Source organism: Pinus tabuliformis, chromosome X (assembly GCF_031772625.1).
Source record: "Pinus tabuliformis cultivar Carrire ecotype Pingquan chromosome X, CPIR1, whole genome shotgun sequence".
NCBI lineage: Eukaryota > Viridiplantae > Streptophyta > Pinopsida > Pinales > Pinaceae > Pinus > Pinus tabuliformis.
In genome coordinates, this window is record NC_142308.1 from 93,939,508 (window position 1) to 93,963,311 (window position 23,804).

Genomic DNA, 23,804 nt, shown 5'->3' on the forward strand with positions numbered 1-23,804 from the left:
ATCTGTATAAGCATGAAGAGTGAGATCTGTATCTCTAGGATACCATAAGCCATAATTTTGAGTCCCTTGAAGATATTTGAAAATTCTCTTCACTGCCTGAAGATGAGTCTCCTTCGGATTTGCCTGAAATCTTCCAACTATTCCAACTGCATGCATGATGTCTGGTCGGGTACCTGTCAAATATAGTAAACTTCCAATCATAGATCTGTAGGTTGGTTGATGTACTGTTGCAGATTCATCATTTTCACTGAGACTACATCCTGTGACCATGGGTGTACATACTGGTTTTGCATCTTCCATGCCATATTTCTTCAAAATCTGCTTGAGATACTTGGTTTGAGATAAAAGGATTCCTCCTTCCTTTTGTTGGATTTGCAAACCAAGGAAGTATGTCAGTTCTCCTAGCAAGGACATTTCAAATTCTTTCTGCATGACCAAGGCAAAGCTTTGACTCATAGCTTCTTCATTGCTGCCAAAAATAATGTCATCTACATACACAACAAGTATTAGCAATTTGTCATTTTCAACTTTTATATACAAATTGCTATCTGCTGAACCTTTTGAAAAACCTTGTTGATGAAGATATTTGTCCAACCGGTAGTACCAAGCCCTTGGAGCTTGTTTGAGACCATAGAGAGCCTTTTTTAATCGGCATACAAGATTTGGATCATTTCCAAGAATGAACCCATCTGGCTGTTCAATGTATACTTCTTCATCCAAGTCTCCATTCAAAAAGGCTGATTTCACATCCATTTGAAATACTTTGAAGTTCTGAAAACTTGAGAGAGCAAGGAACATTCGGATGGCCTCAAGTCTTGCAACAGGAGCAAAAGTTTCTTCAAAGTCTATTCCTTCTTGCTGCGCATACCCTTTACAAACAAGTCTGGCTTTGTTTCTAATTACTTCTCCATTTTCATTCAATTTATTTTTGAAGAGCCATTTTGTTCCGATAACATTCTTATCCTTTGGTCTAGGAACCAGCTCCCAAGTGTTGTTCTTTTCGATTTGCTCAAGTTCTTCATCCATTGCTTTCACCCAACATTCATCTTTGCATGCCTCTTTCACATTTTGTGGTTCAGTAGAGGAGAGTAATGCCAAATAGCTTGAAGCTTCTGCAACTGTTCTTCTAGTTTGTATACCTGCTTCTTTCTGTCCCATGATCTGAGATTCTGGATGGTTCTTCTGAACATATCTGGATGGAGTCTTTTCTTCTATTCTTGTTCGTTCTTCTGCTTCTTCGTGAGGTTCTTCTTGAGATTCTTCTTAAGGTTCTTCTTCTTCATCATTCTGTCTTTGAGGGTAGCTTTCATCTTCTTCGATGTCTTCACAATGTATTTGCCTAGGAATGTATCCCTTCTCATCAACCACTACATCAATGCTGTCAACAATTCTGCCAAGTCTTTTATTGTAGCATTTGTATGCTTTGCTATGTGGAGAATAGCCAAGAAGAATGCCTTCATCTTCTCTAGGATCAAGTTTGCCAAGTTGCTCCTCAGTATTCTTGATATAGCATTTGCTCCCAAAGATTTTGAAGTGCTTTACCGAAGGAGTTTTACCACTCCAGAGCTCATGAGGAGTTTGAGTGCTGTTCACCCGGACATTTGTCTTGTTGAGAATAATAACCGCAGCATGTGCAGCTTCACCCCAGAAAGTTGCGGGAGTTCCTGATTCATCAAGCATAGCACGAGCCATTTGTTGGATTGTTCTGTTCATTCTTTCAACAACTCCATTTTGCTGAGGAGTTCTAGCTGTAGAGAATTCTCTCCTTATCCCATGTTCATCACAGAAATCGAAAAATTCATTTGAAGTAAATTCCCCACCTCTGTCGGATCTGAGGCACTTAATTTTGTGACCTAATTCATTTTCAACCAAGGCTTTGAAGGATTTGAATTTTTCGAATGCTTCATCTTTGTGCTTCATAAGTCCTAACCAAACAAACCTGGAGAAATCGTCAATAAATAATATCAAGTATTCCTCTCCTCTAGGTGTTCTTTTCCTGAATGGTCCACATACATCTGTATGTACTAGCTCAAGAGGCATGCTAGCTGATCCTTCTTTCTCTGGAAAGTTAGTCCTGGTTTGTTTTCCAAACTGACATGATCTGCATATGGTGTTGTCAGGAATTTTGATATCTGGAAGATCGCGAACTGCCTGATATTTGCATGCTTTCCTTATTTGTGAGAAGCTTAGATGTCCCAACCTTCGATGCCATAACCAGTGCTCTTCATCCTTGCTTAGATAGCATTGTTGTTGTCCTTCTTCAAATATGTATAGATTATTTGGAGTTCTTTTCCCTTTGAGAACTGTTTTACATGTATCAAGATCACGAACAAGACATCCATTTGATCTGAATATAACCTCGGTTCGTTGATCACACATTTGGCTGACACTTAGTAGATTATGCTTCAATCCATAAACATACAAAACATTTCCAGCCTTAACATCTTCTTTTAAAGGAGCAATACCTTTTCCTTTTATAGTTGCAGGAGTATCATTTCCAAAAGAGACTTTCTTTCCCTTTTCTAAAATAGAATAAGATTCAAGTTTTTCTTTATCACCTGTCATATGCTTCGAACATCCACTGTCAATGTACCATAGATTTTCCTGTCCTTCTGCATAAAATGCTATCCCACATCTTTCTGTTTGAGGTTCCTTTATTCTCCATGTTTTGGTGCCTGAGGCTTGTTCCTTTTTCCGCTCTTGTTCCTTTCTTTCCTGAAACCTGCTTCTGCATTCAAAGTCTTCATGACCAAAATTATTGCAAATAGAACATTCAACTTCATTTTCAAGAGCCGAAAAGTTGTTATAGGTCCTTTTTGTAATCCCTGTCATACTTCTTTGTTTTTGAGCTTCCCTAGTCATGATTGTTTTATACGCAACACATTGAGCTGCTTTGTGACCAAAGTTATGGCAAGAAAAGCATTGTCCATTGAAGAAGCTTCTGCGGTTATTGAATCTACCAGCCAACTGATTGTAATTTCTATTTTCATCTATTCTTGAACCAAACTGGGAAGATTTTACCTGTGGCTGGTTGTGGCTTTTGTTCACCCTTAAGCTGGATTGCCCCTGATAGTTTTTGTTTGAAATTTGTCCCTGCTTTACCTGATGATCTTCATTGTGCTTTTGCTCATTTCTTCTTGCTGCATCAAGATAACTTTTTGAAGTGGATGCTTGAGAAGTTTCTCCATTATAGCCCAGACCTGTCTTATTTAGTGGAGACCGCTGCACACTGATAATCTCATCCAAAGTTTCAGATCCTTTGACAAACTTGAGATTAATAGCTTTTGTTTTCTCAATTTCTTTTCTAAGACCAACAATTTCACCTTCTAATTTTTCAAGATGTTTTTCCTTTTCATCAATTTGAAATTGTAGAGTATCAATGATCATGTTCTTTTCTTCTATACATCTCTTGAGTCTAGTAATTTCATCATAAAGGTTATCCACATCTACAGCATCCTCATAATCATCATCTTCAAATGCCATTAACAACCTATATTTATTACCTTGTTCATCTTCATCACTGTTTGATAAGCCATCACTATCTTCATGGGTGTAGTAGCTTTTCTTATTTGCACTTTGTTTCTTGTTCCATCTAGCTGGTTCCTTTCCTTTATCCTTATAAGGACATTTTGCAGCATAATGACCTACTCTTCCACAAGCAAAGCATTTGAAAGGTAGCTTACCTCTGAACCTTCCAGAACCCCTTTGAAGATTTCTGACAAAATTTGATTCTTCTTCCTCTTCTTCTGGAACATGGCTTGCTTCATAGTGATCTTCTTTGCCTGATGCCTTAAAAGCAGCCTCCCTTCTGTCTGATGGACCTCCCTTTCTCATTTCATAAGCAGTTAGAATTCCATGTAGCTGAGACATAGTGAGAACACGAAGATTTTCTTTTTCTTCTATTGCAGATACTTTAGATTCAAACTTGGGGGATAATGATCTTAGAATCTTTTGAACTACTATAGACTCTTTTATTTCTTCACCCAAATTTTTCATACAATTAACAATCTCATCTACCCGAAGAAAATAATTAGCCACACTTTCATCATTATACATCTTGAGAGTCTCATATTGAATCCTGAGAGTTTGAAGTTTAGCTTGTTTTACCTGTTCATCTCCTTCATAGCTCGTGATCATTTTGTCCCATATTTCTTTTGCTGATTTGAAGTGCATTACCTTCATGAATTCTGTTTGGGATATACTTCCTAATAGAGTACTGACTGCTTTTGCATTTGTTTCATACTTCTTTTTCTCAGCTGGATCTGTAGGAGTAGCTGAAGGAAAAGCATAGCATGTTTCTACAATGTCCCAAACTTCTGTACCAAGAGATTGAAGATATGCAGTAACTCTTACCTTCCAATAATTGAAGTTTGTCCCATCAAAAATCGGTGGCCTGATTGATGCTTCTCTCTCGTAGTTGCTCATGATGAACGATCTACCTACAAGCGATCAAGCTTTTCTGAAGGACCTGCTCTGATACCAATTGTTGGAAATAATACTGAGAGGGGGGGTGAATCAGTATTATCTAGCAATTTAATAGATCTTCCTTATTTGATCTTTTGAATTATTCTTGCATATCAGTACCATAAAATAATGAGCATGAACAAAGAAAATAGATAGTCACACCAAAGAACACAATATGTAAGGTGGAAACCCAATGTGGGAGAAAACCACCTGCTGCAATATGTCTCTATCTTCTTTCAATTTAGAAATTCTTTTACAATGATTTTGTACTGGTGCAGTCCTTTACCAGTACGCAGGCTGCAACCTGCAGAGAGCTACAACTCTTTCTCGTTTTCCAGTCTCTCCTGGAAGGGAGCTACAACCCCCTACTTCTTTTCATGAAGAATCAAATGATCAACAAGTATACAACAGTTACAGTCCACTACAGTTACAGATCAGTAATCACAGAACTAACCCAGAACACCTTATGAACAGAAAAATACAGTCAACAGATCATCTTAAGACAGGGACGCAATTTTTCTTTCTGTGGCCTGCGACTGGACGCAGTTTACCTTCTGCTGCTCTGCGTGCCGACGCACTGTTCCTTTAAACTGCTCTGCGTACCGGCGCACCCAACAATACTATCGCGCCGTGTCTTTTGCTTCAGAGACGCATTCAATAATACTATCGCGCCGCGTCTTTCGCTTCAGAGACGCACCTGAGCCCTTACTGTACTGCGTCTCGGCGCACTTGCCCTTCACTGAACCTGCGTCCCTTCAGATATAAAAGATATGAAGCCTTCAGAACTAACCCAAACAGTCAGATCTGCAGATCTGATCATGCGCCATAGAGATCACAGTCCATTAGAAGATTCGCCCTCATAGATCTGGACTAGATCTCACCAAAAGATATTCAACCAAAGACAGTGATTAATCCAAATGAACTCCTTTGCTTTATATAGGCAAGCTCCTCCCCAAAACATGGAACAATACCACGAGCGGACACCATAGAAACACAAAATTGTCGGCTAGATACCACACAAGAAACCCCCACGTGCTTTTCTTTGTCTTGAAATGTGTGCACTGGGTGGACGCACCCCCTGAACGGCTGGCCTGCGTCCCTGGACGCGGGTTCTGCATGGTATACCTGCGGGGACGCACTTTCTGAACAGATTGCCCGCGTCCTTCTTAAAAATAGAGAGTTGATCATCAAGAATAGTGATCTACCACCTGAATGGGTTGCCATCAAGGACAACACCTGAATCATAATGCCAACAGATTACTAATCTTAACTATCACAACAAGGCTCCTTTAGTCTCCATAGTTTGTTGTAACGACCTTTCCGGAAATCAAGTAAGGTAATTTCCCTATGACTTGAAAATTATTAGGGTCCTTCATTTTCCTTCATTTTTTCTTCAAACATAGCTCTCATACTATTTTCACATATATAGGAACATCCCTAGTAGCTTGGAGTAATGGGATTTTTATACACAGGTTTTTCAATTCCCCTAGAAAGTCAAATTAAGGTTATATAGGGGGCTTTTCTAGGCTTAATATCTCAAGAAAAGGAATAGGTTCATTTTCAAGAGATTATTTAGTGCTTGTATCATGAATTGTAGGAGAAGGAAGTCCTAGTTCCACAAAGGTGTCCTTATCATCCTGTTCTTGAATGATAAGAGAGGTCTGATTTTGGAGCAACTTTCCACAACGTAAATGAATATCTTCACAGTCCATCGATGGAAAATTATAAGCAGAGAAAAAGGATAGCTCAACATTGTAGGTAGGATGAGCTACTTTATTATTTGGGTTTGGCTTGGGTTTAGCTGGTAGTTGAGGTCTTTGTTGAGTTTGAGCTTGAGTGGGTTGATTTGAGGGTAATTGAAGTTGTTGCGGAAAATTCTAAGGCATTGCTTGAGAAGTCATATTCCCATAGGAGGGGGGTCCTCTCCATCCTAAAACCCACCCTATATTTGCATCTAAGTTGGCCATGGTGGCTAATGCATATGAGGGTACCAACCAAAGGTTGGACTAGAAGGAGGATATACATATGATTCTTGGGGTGTGTTTCCAGTCGGTTGAGGGGGGAAAGGTTTCTTTTGGGCCACAAAGCATATTTGTTGTGTTCCTTCACTGACCTCTTGAAATATAGCCTTAAGCTCTGGAAGAGAAGCAAATTCTTGGGTTGAATGCTTCTACTCACAAATGTTGCATGTATTGACATTATTTAATGGGCATTCTCATAGAGGATGCTTCTTGTGACATTTATAGAAAAATATAGAAAGTACCAAGTCATATTCATCCTCCTTTTTCTTAGCCTAAAAAACATCTAGTTGGGAGCTTAGCATGCTAAGGATATCAATTTTGAAATTTTCTAATAAATTCTCTAACTCAACTTTTGTCACCCCTGCTTCACTAGATTTATTAATTCTAGAAATCACATCCTGATAATTTCGATTATACTTTGAACTTCCTTTACAATATCTTATACATAGATTACAAATCTGATCATAAGTCAACTGAGAGACATCACCTATGCCCATAAGGTTTAGGTTTTACAAGTAGTTTTCCCGTATTACTTTTAGGAAAAGGATATGCAAGGTGTTAGGATCTAGGGAGTTTTTCTTTTTCCATTGTAAGGTATAATGGAATCGTTCCACATAATCTTCCAAACTTTCATCATCAGCTTGGGACATATTGAAAATTTCTTCCTTAATATCTCAAAATTTACAGCCCATATCATTAATAGTCTGATATTTCTTCAAGAATATCTTATTCATTTCAGCCCATGTCCGAATGGAATTTCCTCATAATCCCATAAACCAACGGAGTGCTAAATCTTTTAAAGTTGTAGGAAACAACTTCAATTTTTGTTCATCCATGGAGTAGTCATAACTAAGAAAATGGACATCAAACTTGAAAATAAATGTGTTAGGGCCTTCCGTAGAAATTCCATGAAAATTGGGTAGGGTAGAGAGAGGAATTTTCTTCTCTTGTACCATTTCTTTAAGATCTTGGATGAGAAACTCAAAAGTAATAGGACCTTGTGGTCTATTTACCTCTTCATCCAAAATATTTTTCTCGTATGAAGTCTTAGGGGTTTGAACTTTGTTAGATGTGGAAGAATTTTTTGTTTCTTCATGAAATGAAATTCCTTCCCCTATTGTTAAGTTATGGTATGTTCTATGCTTATCACAGTTTACTTCTTTTTCTTATTATATTCCACAGATTAGCAATCACATGTACATAAAGTAAAGTACAGATAGAACATTAAACGATCAACAGAAAACAAGCCAAGACAAGAGACAGAAGATGTGGCGGCTAGCTAGGGACAAACCCCACAATGTGTGGGGAAACCCTTTGATCAAATATTATTTTATCTTCAATAATTCAGCAAAGAGAAATAGTACAATAAATCTGATTCATATCAGCAGTAGCAAACCCTAGATTAGCAGCATCAACATTAGCGGCTTCATTATCAAACTAGGGCAGACGATATCTCACAAACCGACTATCAGATTGACTTCATTCCACCACCAAAAGTTGCGGCTTCGAGAGGAGGTTCAGATGAACCTATAGAACAGTTCAGATGAGGAGATCTTATAGGCAATGCAGGTCAATCTTTACTTCTGCAGTTGCAGCTTCAGTTTCAGCAGTTTCCGGCTTCAAACTAGGGTAGTCAATATCTTGCAAACCATTCATCGGATTGACTTCATTCCACCACAAAAAGTTGCGGCTTTTAGAGGAGGTTCAGATGAAACTACAACGCAGTTTGGATGAGGAGATATTATAGGCCACGCAAGTCAATCTTTACTTCCGCAGTTGCAGCTTTAGTTTCCGCAGTTTCTGGCTTCAAGCTAGGGCAGTCAATATCTTGCAAACCGCTCGTCAGATTGACTTCATTCCACCACCAAAAGTTGCGGCTTTCAGAGGAGGTTCAGATGAACCTACAGAGTAGTTCCAAAGATGAGATATTCTAGGCCACGTAGGTCAATCTTTACTTCTGCAATTGCAACTTCAGGTTCAATAGCTTCCGGCTTCACATGTGTGAGAGAGAGACCCATTTCTGCGCAGTAGAGAAGAGACTCATTTTTGTGTAGTAGAGAGAAAGAGATGTGATGAGAAGTGTGAGTGCAAATGAGGAAAAGTCCTCCAATATTTATACACAACGTTGGTGTTTTAATGGATGTGACTGTTGGGCTTTTGAGCCTACATGAATTATAGGTCGGCTTGATAATAATTCCATAATCAAAATAAATTCATATCTCCATGAATACTTATCGGAATCGGATGATATTTATATCAATCCTACACCTCTCGATGAGAGGAATCTAATAAGAATATTATCAGCCATGAATAAGATGACCCACATGAAGGTTTGCCCTGGCTGCCAATTTTAACACTCCCTCTCAACCAGGGAGAACTTCACCTGCAATCTGTCTATCAATTGTTACTATTCATCCATCAAATGCACTGTCTTGTACAACCTGAACCATGCCCTGCTTTGCTCTATTCTACCTGTTCTACTTTGTCTTGTTCTACCCTGTACTAATTGTTACTATTTTTCTCTGTTCTGCTCTGCTCTTGCATTGTTCTTGTTATGCTTTGCTTTTGTCCAAATTATGAAGAAGAAGAAATGATCGAGGATGTATCATACTGACTCAAAAGTCAGTCTCAGAGTATGTACCACTGGTCCCAAACCAGTCTCAACCAGCCCGAAGTCAGCGTCATAGTGAGTACAACTCCATTTGTCCCAGACCAGTATCATCCTCCACTGACTCAAAGTCAGTCTCAGAGTGCGTACTACTGGTCCCAGACCAGTCTCAACTGACCCAAAGTCAGCTTCATAGTAAGTACCACTCCTACCACTAGTCCCAGACCAATATCGCAGTCTAAGAGAGTGTACCACTAGTCCCAAACTAGTCTCAACCGACCCGAAGTCACCGTCATAGTATGTACCACTCTCACTGGTCCCAGACCAGTACTGCACTGACACGAAGTCAGTCTCGGAGTATGTACCACTGGTCCCAGACTAGTCTCAACTGACCCGAAGTCAGCGTCATAGTATGGTATAACTCCTACCATTGGTCCCAGACTAGTATTGTAGTCTCAGGGAGTGTACCATTGGTCCCAGACCAGTCTCAACTGACCCAAAGTCAGTGTCATAGTATGCACCACTCTTACTAGTCCCAGACCAATACTGCACTGACACGAAGTCAGTCTCGGAGTATGTACCACTGGTCCCATATCAATGGAGATCATCCTAGTGTAGGGAGTACAGTAGATACAACGATGCATCCATCGATACTACTATGTTCCTTAACTTCATTTCCATGCTCATTGATCAGATGAGAGGTACTTCCCATGAGTCCTAGACTGCATGGGTAGGATGCTTCGACAGGAGAACTAATCAATCCTGTCCTCACAGGAGAACACATCAATCCTGCTACAATCTCCATGGAGAACACATCAATCCAAGCCTCACAGGAGAACTAATCATCCTGTTACACAGGAGAGAAAATCATCCTATTCCACAAGAGAGTGAATCATCTTGTCCCACAAGAGAGCGAATCATCTTGTTCCAGTGCGCACCACCAGGGGAGGGTGAGTCATGATGTGGTCGTATGTTGTTCCAGTAAGAACCGCAAGCCCTCAGAGCTCCTAGAGCTCAATGTATGCAGGACCATTTTACAAGGGTTTCTTTTCGACTCCAAGTCATTTGAGAAAATCATAGATTAGATATTTCCTCAGGGCTTTGACAAGGTTTATCAACCTGTACATCATCTTAATGCGATGGAGCATCCTTGCTCATTGACTTTCCATATCCCAGATGATGTTTATCTGCTGGAGCAATTGAAGAATACGGGATTGCTCAATAATCGAATCCCACCTCTGGTTGTTACAGAGAATCACAATGGTATCCAATGTAAATCCAAACAGCTCACTGAAGAGCTTTTGCAACCATACTGCCTCACACGAGGTCATGCTAATAACAATATATTTTGCTTCGTTGGTGCTCAAAGCCACTGACTTATGCTTCCTGCTCATCCAGGATATCGAAGCAGGTCCCAAGTTGAAACAACACCCGAAAGTGCTCTTACGGTCCACCATACTGACTGCCCAATCAGCATCAATATATCCAAGTAGTCTCACATCTCCAGCAGTGTATCTTAACCCATTGTACCATGAAGGTATCTCAGAAGATTCTTGGTATCAATCCAATGAGGCTCAACCAAATATGAGCTCATAATGCTAACTGCAAAACATATGTTCGGATGGAGGTTCACCAAGGACATCAATGCGAATGAGTTTATGAAACTCAGAGGCATTTCCCAAATCTGGTCCGACATCACTACCATATAACTTCTAAAAGTTAAGATCCTTGAGGTAGTCACAGGGTTGCAGTTCATCATACCAAATCTTTCCAATATCTTTACCGCATGTGTTTCTTGAGATAGGAAAATTTGCCTTAGCTTCTACCACACTTCAAGTCCTTGGTCCTTCATTTCAAATTCAGAAGCCAACTCCGTCTTACATTTGTGAATGAGAGGGTTTTCACCTGTTAGAAAGAGGTCATCCACATACAACACCAGTATGAGAGGCTTGTCATCTTCAACCTTAAAGTAAAGGTTAGGATCGGCTTCACTCCTAGTGAATCCCAGCGTCATCAAGTAGTTATCGATCCTCTCATACCATGCTCGGGGTGCTTACTTCAACCCATAGAGAGCCTTCTTCAACCTGCATACATGATATTTTCAATCATAAATCTCAAATCCTTTAGGTTGCTCCACATAGACCTCTTCTTTGATCGAACCGTGCGAGAACGCGGTCTTGACATCCATATGATGTAGGTTCCATCCTTGTGAAGCTGCAAGGGCTATGATCGAGCGGATGGTCGTATATCTAGTAACAAGTGTGAATATCACATCATAGTTTATACCTTCCTTATGGGAGAAACCACGAGCCTTATACTTTTCCGTACATCCATCTGCTGCATGCTTTATCTTGTAAAGCCAATTAGAAGTGACAATTGTCTTGTCCTGGGGTCTGGGAACTACTTCCCGGACATCATTCTCCATAATAGACTCATATTCTTTGTTCATAGCATCCTTCCATACTTGATTCTTGACGACATCTGAGAATGATGAAGGCTCATTTTGTATGATCGTGTTCATGATGGTTAGGTATCCCTGATACCTATTAGGTTTCTTACTTTAACGAAAGGTTCCTCGGGGTGTAGCATGTCCTTCAACATCATCAAGTATCCCCCTAAGCCATGAAGCTCTCTTCCTAGAAGAGGAAGGCTCATGTGGATGAGGATCAATTGGATCCATGGGTTCTTCTACATCAAGCATTGATTCATCATCCTTTTCCTTCGGTTCCCTGGTGTCGACTTCTTGAGAGCTCCTCAAAGTCAGAAAATTGTTCACCTTGCTAAGAGCCATATCTTCGTCAAAGGTGACATCATGACTAATCACGACTTCCCTTTGACTGGCAGTGAACATTTCTTCAGGAGTCTAGGAACCCAATGCTTGATGAGGGCATCGATTTTGTACATATACGACAATGTTTGTAGTTTCAGCCCATAGAAACTTCGGAAGTCTTTGATCATGTAGCATGGCCTGGACAGCTTCCACAATCGTGTGGTTCTTCCTTCCTGCCACACCATTCTGCTCAGGAGTACGTGGTGTAGTAGTCTCCCTCTTAATTCCATCCTCAGATATGCCTGAGTGAACCAATTGTAATATATCGAAGGTCTTGCTTTGGCTTGAGGGGAATGGTCCCCTTTTGAGCTTTCCTTCGGCACATCTCGGACATACACCTTCTGTAGAGTCGATAATATGCCATTATTATTGTCACTTGTGAACGTTTATTTCACCCATTTCTACCATTCTTCATCATGACATTTATTATAATTTATCATTTAAATCCATTTTATTAATTATTTATGCTCTCATGAATAAATATTATTTATTCTCCTTTATTTCTAATAAATTGATGATTATGCATTATTTTACCAATGATAGTGCTAATAAGTTGGTTATAACATTATTCACCATTTTTAGCCTCCAAAGTAACTTCCAGATTGAAGATTTGATTTTTAAATCAGCCAACTCAGAAATTCGCTGGTTTAAGGAGTGACAGTTTTGCAGTTAAGATTCTGAACAAATGAAGACGAATTTGGAAAATCCGGAACATGGGTTTTGTCCAGAACGGGCCCAATTATCTTCCAAAAGAGAAGTTTGCCCAAATTCGGCTTGTACAGGGAGAAACGCAGGGTTGTTTGAGCACGATTTTCTGAGATTTGTTGTTACGGCCGCCCTCCAAATCTTAGCTGCAAACCCAAATCCGCCTTGTTCTTGTTGATCAATGGGTTAGAATCAACCTAAATTTGTAAGAGAAATCATGATTGTAATTATCTATGCTCTGATCTTTCTCTATTTAATGAAACCAAAGATCAGAGGGCGAGGGAAAAAGAAACGACTGTTGTTGTAATTATAAGTTTCAGAACAACTTTGATCATGGAGTCTTGTTGAGATCTGATTTTGTATACTTTTGTTAATGCAATTAATATAAAGGATTTGGTGTTCAATTCGTCCCTGCATCTGAAGTAAGTTACAGTGGTGCCATTGGAAGCTACGGGCCCGGCTCCAACGGACACTTGCCGTTGTATTGTTATACGGTAAATTGTGTTTGGTTTGCTTATTTCTATTGTTTCAGCAATCTGATATATCTTTCATATGATGGACTATGATTTATACTTAATATCTGAATCTGAATAAGTTTTGTAACTCATGTCTCTGTATTACGCAAAGTGAATCTATTTGAATTGCATCTATTTCCATAGCAAGATATTTGTATAAATGTTATCATCATTGGATTCATGTAAAATAAGTATTTGTGAGGTTTGAAGACAATATTACTTTGTTCAGAAACGTAATCATATCATTCGATACTCTCAGATTGCTATATTAATGTAAATCATGTACATACGGGTGATAGTTGTTGTTTCGTAATTCATTAAGGATTGCTGTTCCATTTGATTGCTGTTATTCCATTTGTTCTATTTTACTGTTGTATCATTTATTGCTGTCCCATTTCCATTTCGCTGTTCCGTTTTACGTTCTGCTGATTTGTTTACTTGCCTTTATTGCTTTGGTGTGAGAGAAGGTCTAAAGCTGTAGTGAGTCAGCAAGCCGCTGCTTAGCTCCCAGATCTTTGGTCCATGCTCTAATTTCCATTCCATTTACTTGCATTTACTGTTTTAGTGTGGGAGGAGGATCAAGGCTGTCGTGAGACACAACAGACGCTATTATGCTCCCAGATCCATGATCCATACTCTAATTCCTTTTCCTTCATCAATTTCTAGAGGAATGAGTTATTGCTACTATATCCTCGATTGATGGTTATTTGAATGAATGATTTAGTTTAGAACATTTCAGTTTCTTGCTTTAGATTTTGTTTCCAGCTTTCATTTACTTTTGGGTTTTAAGCACTATACTGCGAAACATTACTCTTAAGTAAATAGCCGCCTCAGACAGAGTACACTCTTGAAATAAAAAGTCGTCCCTGGGTTGATAATTAATGTGAGGTAATTAGGAGTTCACAAGACACCTTTTTATCGCTCCACACCTTCTTTCTCTACTTGGAATTCAGGCATCCCTGTTACCATCTGTCTTACATCAGGTAGAGCTTTGTAGTGAAGGTGGGCAAACCTCCAATGTGAAAGTTTGGACTGAACAGATGTGTCATAAGACATGACACATAGCAAAATTCCATCAACCTGATATAATGAATCAACACTAAACCCAAGAGTAAAGGCATATTTAACATTATTTTTCCATATACGTACCTTTCCATTGCTAAAGGTTAACTTGTAGTTTTTGTCTTCCATTGCCGAGATGGACACTAGGTTATTTTTGAGGTTAGGTGCATTTAATATATCTTGGAATTTCTAGCCTTCTTGAATGGTTTTCCTCTTCCTCGATTCCTAGCTCTCCTCTTACCTTTGTTATTGAGTTTGTCATTCCTTTGATTTCCATCAGAGGGAGTTTGATCATCGTCCTGGTGTGAGTGCTTTCTATCAGGGCACTCCCTTGCATAGTGACCTGCTTTATCGCAGATGTAACATCGACATTTTCTTCCAGCCTTAGGTCCAGTCTTTCCTTTTGATTTAGTCCCGGAATTATTTCTTTTCTTAGCATGAGAAGAAAAGGCAGCAGGAGGACCTTTAGGCATGGGCATTTCTTGCTCTTCTTCCCTTGTTTCTTCTTGAATGCATCTAGCCATTAATTCCTGAAACTAGGAATTACATTATAGTTCAGAAGAGTAGTCCTGAACACGTTCCATTCAGATGGTAATCCTCCAAGAGTCGTGAGTGCCATTTCCCTGTCAGTAATAGCCTCCCCAATAGATAGGAGATCGTTCTTGATTTCGGTGATCTTTAAGAAGTATGCTTGCATACTCTCATCTTTACCCTTCTTAATTTCCTTCAGCTTATTTCTAAGAAACAAAACTTGATTTGCATCATTTACTTTAAATAAACTCACTAGTCTATCATAGACTTCCTTGGAGGTGTCTAGTTCAGAGATGTAGGCCACCAAGTGCTTGTTGATAGAGTCCCGGATGATCTACTTTGTTTTGATTTCTCCGTTTTTCCATTTGTTCCAGGCATCAACAGATGCATTTGATGGAGGCTCAACAATATTGCCTCTTACATGGTCCAGCACTCCTTGATCTTCTAGGGTTAGATCGATAGACATCTTCCATCCGTGATAGTCAGCTTTCTTAACAAGCTTTCCTTCGGCAGAGTGTTGAGGACCCCATAGTTCTTTTAGGATAGCCTTGCCAATCTTCTCCTCGGTGATTGCTCTTGCTCTTGCTCGAGCTTTGTCTTCTATGCTTATAATAGTTTACTTCTTTTTCTTATTATATTCCATAGATTAGCAATCACATGTACATAAAGTAAAGTGTAGATAGAACATTAAATGATCAACAGAAAACAAGCCAAGACAAGAGACACAAGATGTGGCGGCTAGTGAGGGACAAACCCCACAATGTGTGGGGAAACCCTTTGATCAAATCTTCTTTTATCTTCAATAATTTAGTAGAGAGAAATAGTACAATAAATCTGATTCATATCAGCAGTAGCAAACCCTAGATTAGCAGCATCAACATTAGCGGCTTCATTATCAAACTAGGGCAGACGATATCTCACAAACCGACCGTTGGATTGACTTCATTCCACCACCAAAAGTTGTGGCTTCCAGAGGAGGTTCAGATGAACCTACAACATAGTTCAGATGAGGAGATATTCTAGGCCATGTAGGTCAATCTTTACTTCTGTAGTTGCAACTTCAGTTTCTGCAGTTTCCGGCTTCAAACTAGGGAAGTCGATATCTTGCAAACCGTTTGTCGGATTGACTTCATTCCACCACCAAAAGTTGCAGCTCTCAGAGGAGGTTCAGATGAACCTACATCACAGTTTGGATGAGGATATCTTCTAGGCCACGCAAGTCAATCTTTACTTCTGTAGTTGCAGCTTTAATTTCAGTAGTTTACAACTTCAAACTAGGGCAATCGATATATTGCAAACCGTTCGTCGGATTGACTTCATTCCACCACCAAAATTTGTGGCTTTAAGAGGAGGTTCAGATGAACCTATACAGTGGTTTCAAAGAGGAGATATTCTAGGCCACGCAGGTCAATCTTTACTTCTGCAGTTGCAGCTTCAGGTTCAACAACTTCCGGCTTCACATATGTGAGAGAGAGACCCATTTTTCCGCAGTAGAGAAGAGACTCATTTCTGCACAGTAGAGAGAGAGAGATGTGATGAGAATTGCGAGTGAAAATGAGGAAAATTCCTCCAATATTTATAAACAACGTTGGTGTTTGAATAGATGTGACTGTTGGGCTTCTCAGCCTACATGAATTTTAGGTTGGCTTGATAATAATTCCATAATCAAAATAAATTCATATCTCCATGAATACTTATCAGAATCGGATGATATTTATATCAATCCTACAACTCTCGATGAGAGGAATCTAATAAAAATATTATCAGCCATGAATAAGATGACCCACATGAAGTTTTGCCCTGGTTTCCAATTTTAACACCTATTGGTTCCCCACCTTTCAGTGGTTGTTGTACAATTCTATACTGCATAAAAGGGCCCCTCTCAGGTTTCCCCCCTTTGTCTACCAGAGTGTTAGTATGGGTGGCTCCTACTACACCACATATTGGGGTTTTTATGGATTTTTTCTTTCTTCTAGATATGGTGCCTAGTTAGCATTGTCTAAATGCAGGACATTCTAGATGTAGGTTACTGAAAGGGTCACTAACAAGCCCCCTTTAGTCGCTTCTAATCTTATTGTCATTTCCTATTGGATATGAATTATTATTACTTTGAGCGCCTCCCCAACAATGATGCCAAAAATGACAATGTGAATGTGTGTATATATATTTTAAAAATGATTCACATGTCCATTTAATTTCTAACCAAGGTTTGTTAATTTATGAGGCCTCTGTGCTATATGCACAATACCATAATTCCTATCAAGGAAAATAAATATGAATGTAACCTACAAGTGGTGGTAATAAGGATTAACGAAGGTGGTAAACTACTATGGTTGGTCTAGCCATAAGTTTACTCAATTACTGGAATGAAAATATTACAATAAGGATCATTGATTCATGAGGTTTCCCTATCTAAATATGATTTTGTAGCAGTTCTGCAGTAGTTTGTTGATTTTGCAGCAAAGACTACTGATTTCATAGAAATTGTGCAACCACTTTCTAAAAACACACTCAAGGACAAAACAAGGCCCATAGGCAAATGAAAATCACACCAATTATACTTAAACACACCATTCAATCCATTTGGCTGATCACAAGTCTATTGAACTTAAACCAAATTAAATATTGTAAAAAATACATGTACGTAAATAAACAATTGGAAAAATAATGTGTGCAAGCCTTACCTCGAGCGGGCCCAAAATCAGGGGTTTGGCCTGTGCCAAAATATCAATTAAACACAAGAATTTAGCAGAAGGAAGTATGCACCATGAGAAATATGTATTACCAAAATTACAACATCGTTTTGCAATCATCTTGATCCATCAGAGTTCACACATATTTATAAGTACAAGGGGGAGGAATATCTACCCCCACAACTAACAAACATTATCCAAAGAACTCACCTAAGTTTCTAAATTTAGACCAGACATAAGTTACATATTGTTTGGCATAAAGAGCCTTGACAATGCATCAACTGATGCGTGCCAAGTCATCTAAAATGTTGGATCCATAAATTCTTAGGGAATAAAGCATTTTTCTTGGTTCGAATAGGATCTAAAGGAATAACAAGATCTTATGATTGACTATGAGTAGCAACTAAAAGATATGGTAATATTAATTCTTAAAATTATAATGCCTTGGAGAGATGCCTACTGGTCACTCTGTTCTTTTAGCATTTTGTCTATCCATACGTGTCAAATCCAAATGATATATGCCTGTAAAATATATGCTTGCGATCTCGAACAACGATAGTTAGCGACTCCATTTATTTCATAATAACTATATATATATATATATATATATATATATATATATATATATATATATATATATATATATATATATATATATATATATATATATATATCAAACACTCTTTAACTTATTTCTAGCCTCTTCATAACGTAAAATAGAAAACCAATGAGACATGTGTTATACCTAAATAACTTGTAGTAACCATAGGTTTAAGAACATTTGGAAAGGTAAAGGTACGAAAAGGGAAAATGATTCTATAGTAAAAAGAGTTTATTTTGTAGCAAAAATGGTTAATTTTGTTGGAAAGTATATCATTACTAATGGGGGGGGGGGGATGGCGTGAATTAGTAGTGATGGCCTTTATATCAATTTTAAATCGTTTTACCACAATTTCAAATAGCCATGCACATTGACAACATTAGCTTAACTGAATATGAAAGCAACAATAAAATCAAAGCATAATAATAATGAGAAAACATCATTACAAGCATGCACACATAAGAACACAACTATTTCTAGTGGAAACCCTTTCGGGAGAAAATGACCCTGCTGCTACTGCGTTGTTCAATTATTTTATTATTCTTCTGAACAAATTGTACATGGATTAGCTTACAAGAATAAGCCGAAATACTTGGCTTCCTTCACAGTATGCTGACACCTATGAGACATGAAATATGTTTCTCTCATGGATCTATGGAAATCTATCTACTGGAAGTTCCCACGACCAACGATCCTTGCCCAATTACCATTGGACTATCTAAATCCTATTGGATGGAGAAATATGTTCCTTCTAATGAATCCTCCAAATCATTATCTAATCTGAAGCCTCTACGCCTTCACTTCCTTGATGCAAACCACGTTTCAGAATATTTCACATTGGGTTCTCAATCTGTTCAACATGAGAAACCCAACAACACTATTGTTCCATACATAAAATTTGAATCAAAATCTCTGACTCAGAGGAGGGAAATTATTCTCTTCTTCTCACGAAAAACTTTACTCTCAAACACACTACAAGCTGGCAATTCCCTGCCACAAACAACACATAAATTCTAGATCTTGTTCCCAACTCTATCTCTGATTTCTGCATACAATTCTTTGATATAAATCCACAACCTATGTGAGTAGCTAGTGAAATATCTACTCTCTCAGTGCCCTCACAATGGAATTATCTCACACTCTCAAGGAAACCAACCAAATAGACTCAAAGCCTTCCTCTATTTATCATTTTTCTGTGATGATTAATTTAGTAAATGCTACAGGTTATGGACCTCTATTCATATGCTTGATTTGATCCATATTCAAATTCTTGACTTGACCAATCCACTAAATTTACTTAACTAATGGATATTTTCAAGTTTAACCAACTTCTAGAAGCTCATTTATCGTTTTTGACCATATACTAAAAAGTTCCAATCAAGAACATCAACATAATACCAAAACTAGGTGAAATGTGCGAGGAATACAAAGAAATTCTAGCTAAATTCTCAACTGCAACCACAAAACTAGCTGATCTAAGGTGAAACCACTCCCACACTCTAGTCTTCCAATGGTTGGAGCCTTTCAACCACTCACACAAGATTTCATGCTAGCAGTTGGGGAAGAGGATGGACAAAACCCAATAAAATACCATCATAACTTGCTCACACTTCTTCTAGAGCTTGACAAGCCTTTGTAGGACCTCTGGAAGCCATTGTCACCTCTACAACACTTTTCCAAACCACTATCGCATCACCATCATCACCACAAGTCAAACTAGGGTGACTTGTGTTGGCATTATGGCTAATGTGTTTTCCTTGATGGAAACCTACTTGATAAAGATGTCAACATTATGGTAATAGGATGATTATGATGGCTAGTACAGATGTGACAGAGGTGATGGTCAAAGGAATATCAATTCATAGAAAAATGAGTAATAAAGGTGATGTTTGGGAAAGTATATACGGATCCAATTCGAAAGGGTCGCATACAGAATCCGAACCATGGTAACTTGAATACTAGGGGTCTTTACCATGGTATTGGCCCATAGTAATGAGTACGACAACGATTATTTGATCCCGTCAAAGAATACTAATGACATTACGAAGGCATTTTTCTAAGGTATTGGCTAAGGCTAAAACTATATAAGGAGATGGACATAAAAGTGTTAGGTGTGCAAGTGATGAATTGTTTATGAATTATTTCATCTAAAATAGGTGTGCACCAGGGAACAGGAGATGGATCAGATTTGATAGATCTAAAATGAATACATATTGCTTAATCTATGTATGGTTTGATAGATCTATAATGATGGTATAATGATGTAGTAGTGTGTATGCTGAGAATTTGGGTTTGATAGATTTTGTGTTGTGCAGTGAAAGTATAATTCAGTGATTTTAGATATATACGCTAGTTTTACTCAAGTTATTCATATATATATGTGTATCTACTTCTGGGTAGTGGTGTATATATTCCGGGAAGTGTTTTCAGTTTGTGCAGATTTGTACACAGGTGTTGTGTATGGTAAGCATGTACATACGTTGATACGCTTTGTGAAAGTCACATACATATACTAGGGTTTTGCAGTATGGCTTATTGATAACATTTTATCAGTTATATTTTGACTGTTGTTATCTGTCGATGATGTCTCTGATGTGATGATTTGTATCTAACAATATTGAATGGGTTAAATGGTATATTGATTAATAATGATGCTACGATATGATGATCTATGTTTGGTTCAGTAATATGTGTTGCTCTGTGACTGATGGAATGATCTAAGTATGGTTCAGTGATTGATGATTCAGTGTTCAATATTTTGAGATCTGTACATAACATTTGTACATATGCGAATGTTCTTCAGAACAATAGTGTATGAATTGTGATGTATATTTGACCAGGGTTTGCAGTGATAGGAATTGGTTTCTATGATGGACAATGCATGATTTGATGTTTGTGCATTGGTATGATATGGTTATGATTGGTTTGATTGGTTGCAATAGATGGTTAATATTCAGTGATTGATGTTTTAGTTGATTGGATGATGTTATAGTGTTGGTTTAGTATTTGATTTCAGAATTATTACTTGGTTTGGGCTTAATGATTAAAGTGGGTCCATTTTGAAAATATGATGAAAGGTGGCCTACAGGTTTGTTGTTTTGAGTAAGGTGGATCCAGTATGATATATCATGAAATGTGGTCCACAACTGGTGTTGAGGGTTGGAGTCTTCAGTGAGGAAGTCGAAGCTTCCTTCTAGTAGTAACGGGTGAATTTGTTAAGGGGGTAAGTGCTCCCTTTTGGTAGGGGTTGGTAAACGAGATCAAGGGGTTGGATCTCCCTTCTAGTGGGTGCTGAAGAACGAGAGAACATTGTAGCATTCTGTAGGTGGGTTCCTGTGTACTAGTTTGAGTCTCTGTCAGTACAAGATAGTAAGAAGTTTTTCTTTATAATAAAAAGAAGACAGAGATGACGACAATTGTGGTTTTCTCCCACATTGGGTTTCCACCTAAAATCTTGGTGTTCATGTGTGTTGGTGATCTATCTACTCTTTACTATTGCTTAATGAATGAATAAGGAAGTAATGATGCACTTGTTAAAGATGAAGAGTTAATGAAATATATGAAAAGTTATTTAACTAGATATACACTATTTTCCTTTACTAAAGTCATTTACATACGTTGGTTGCATGAATGACAGTAGCATATGGAAACAATAATATGAAAATAAAAGTCTAAAGTGTGTTTAAAATATTGATTCAGCCCCCCACTCTTAGTATTGGTATCAGCACAGGTCACTCTAGCATAATCTTAACTGCTTGAAGTGGATAAGGGAAAATTATGGTAAAGAAGAAAAAGAATAAGGTAGCTCAAATGAAGGAGTCAAAAAACTGTGGTAGTGAAAGTGATATATTATATGCAGTGACAATTATAGATGTCAACGAATACTCAGCTTTGGGAGCACCCCGATTTCTATTGATGAAGAATGAAGAAGACAGTAACAAAGAATTATCAGGTACGATTTTTTGTTCGTGTGATCCATTTCCCTCTTCATATAGTAATGATGATAGTGAAGATGACAATGAATCAACTGAAATTTCTCTCATGGGGAAAAGTGAAAGTAAGCACTCTAAAGAGAAAACAAATTAAAAAATAATAACCTTAGAAGCAGAGGTTAAAAGGATCACAGATGAAAATAGAGATCAACAAAAGTTATTGCAATAGTTTGATGTAAAGGAGTGTGCCTACAAAGAATATATTATCACATTTAAAACCAAGTTGAAAGAAGGAAAGAAAATTGAAAAAGAAATGAAAAAGAAGTATAAGGAAAGGGAAAATCAGTGTCAAAGATTGAAGTAGCTTCGCTAAGAAATAAACTCAGAAAATTGTAGGAGGAAACAAGAAATGAAGAAGACACAACACTCAAAGACCTTAGAGAAAGAACCAATTATTGTGAAGGACTAGAAGCTTAAATCATCTCTCTCAAATCTGATCTTGAAAAGTCAAACAAATGATATGAGGAGATTCTCCAACAATTTGAAGAACAAGAAAACAGGCTTAAGAAGGAAATCATTAAGTTGAGAAATCAATTGGAAAATAATAGAGGTCAAAAAGAGGTTGAGATAAGTATTCTAAAAGGTAAGCTAGAAGAAAAGGATAATCAGTTAAGATTTCAAGATAGTATTAAGATTTTGGATAATATTCTTAGTAATCAAAGGTCTCCGTCCATTAAATGTGGTCTTGGATTTCATGAAATGTAAAAGGAGAATCCAGCTCAGTAGCTTGTGCAAAAAATCATGAGGTTATCAAATCAAACTATGAAAAACCGAATAAAGATTTAAGAAGTCAACCAATCCAACAACCAAAGAAAGAAAATCTTCAAAGAAAACGGTTTGCTCCTAACTGTAGAAGTAGCAATCAATTCTCTCCTCTACACAATAATGTTGAATGTTTTATCTATCATAACTTTGGACACTTTGCAGCCAATTGTAGAAGAATATTCACAGAAAGATTATCAGCTCCCAGTGTTTAGGTTTCTTTAAAGGATATTATTTTTCTTGCAACATGTTTGGTCACAAATCTACTAATTGCAATAGGAGGAATATGAAACAGAAATATTATGATTCCTCTACTCCCTATTCTGGTCATATAATATTTTATACTTGTAACAAGGTTGGGCATAAGGTCACTGATTGCAGTTAAAACATTTGGAATAGAAGCAAAAGGTGGGATAAGTTTCAGCACATGGGTAGAAAGTGCAAGAAGGAATGACAATTAAAGACACAAGGAAGTTTGTTCCTACTACAGTCCATTTCTCTTAAATCATACTTCTAATAGTGACTGTAGAAGTGATGTGAGGTACATGACCTCATGAAGAGTAGGTGATGATTATCAGGTGCACAAGATCAGTAGAATATGATCTCAGGGGGGACTATGCATGAGTATCCTGGTGATAGTTCTCTAGTTTGGTTTGATATTCATTTGGTGATGCTTATACTACTAACATTGCATTGATGAGATAATAGTGAATAGGAACATGTATGGTATGTTCAAGGGGAGATGTTGTTATGAAAAGTTCAACATTTTACTTTCTGTATGTGGATAACATGGAGGGTAGTCATGTATATATACGAGTTTTTATGTAGAAAGTCACGTATGTTTCTGTGAGATGAAGAAACAGTGAGACGACTCAGGGGAAGTTTTTGATATGCTTCAATAAGTTATTATTTGGGTTTTTGGTTATAGTCTGTTGATGATGCTCAGATGTTAATTAGAAATAATGATGGTTCATGAATTGCTGCAATGTGTTATTGTTGCTTTGGTTATTTGATGGATTT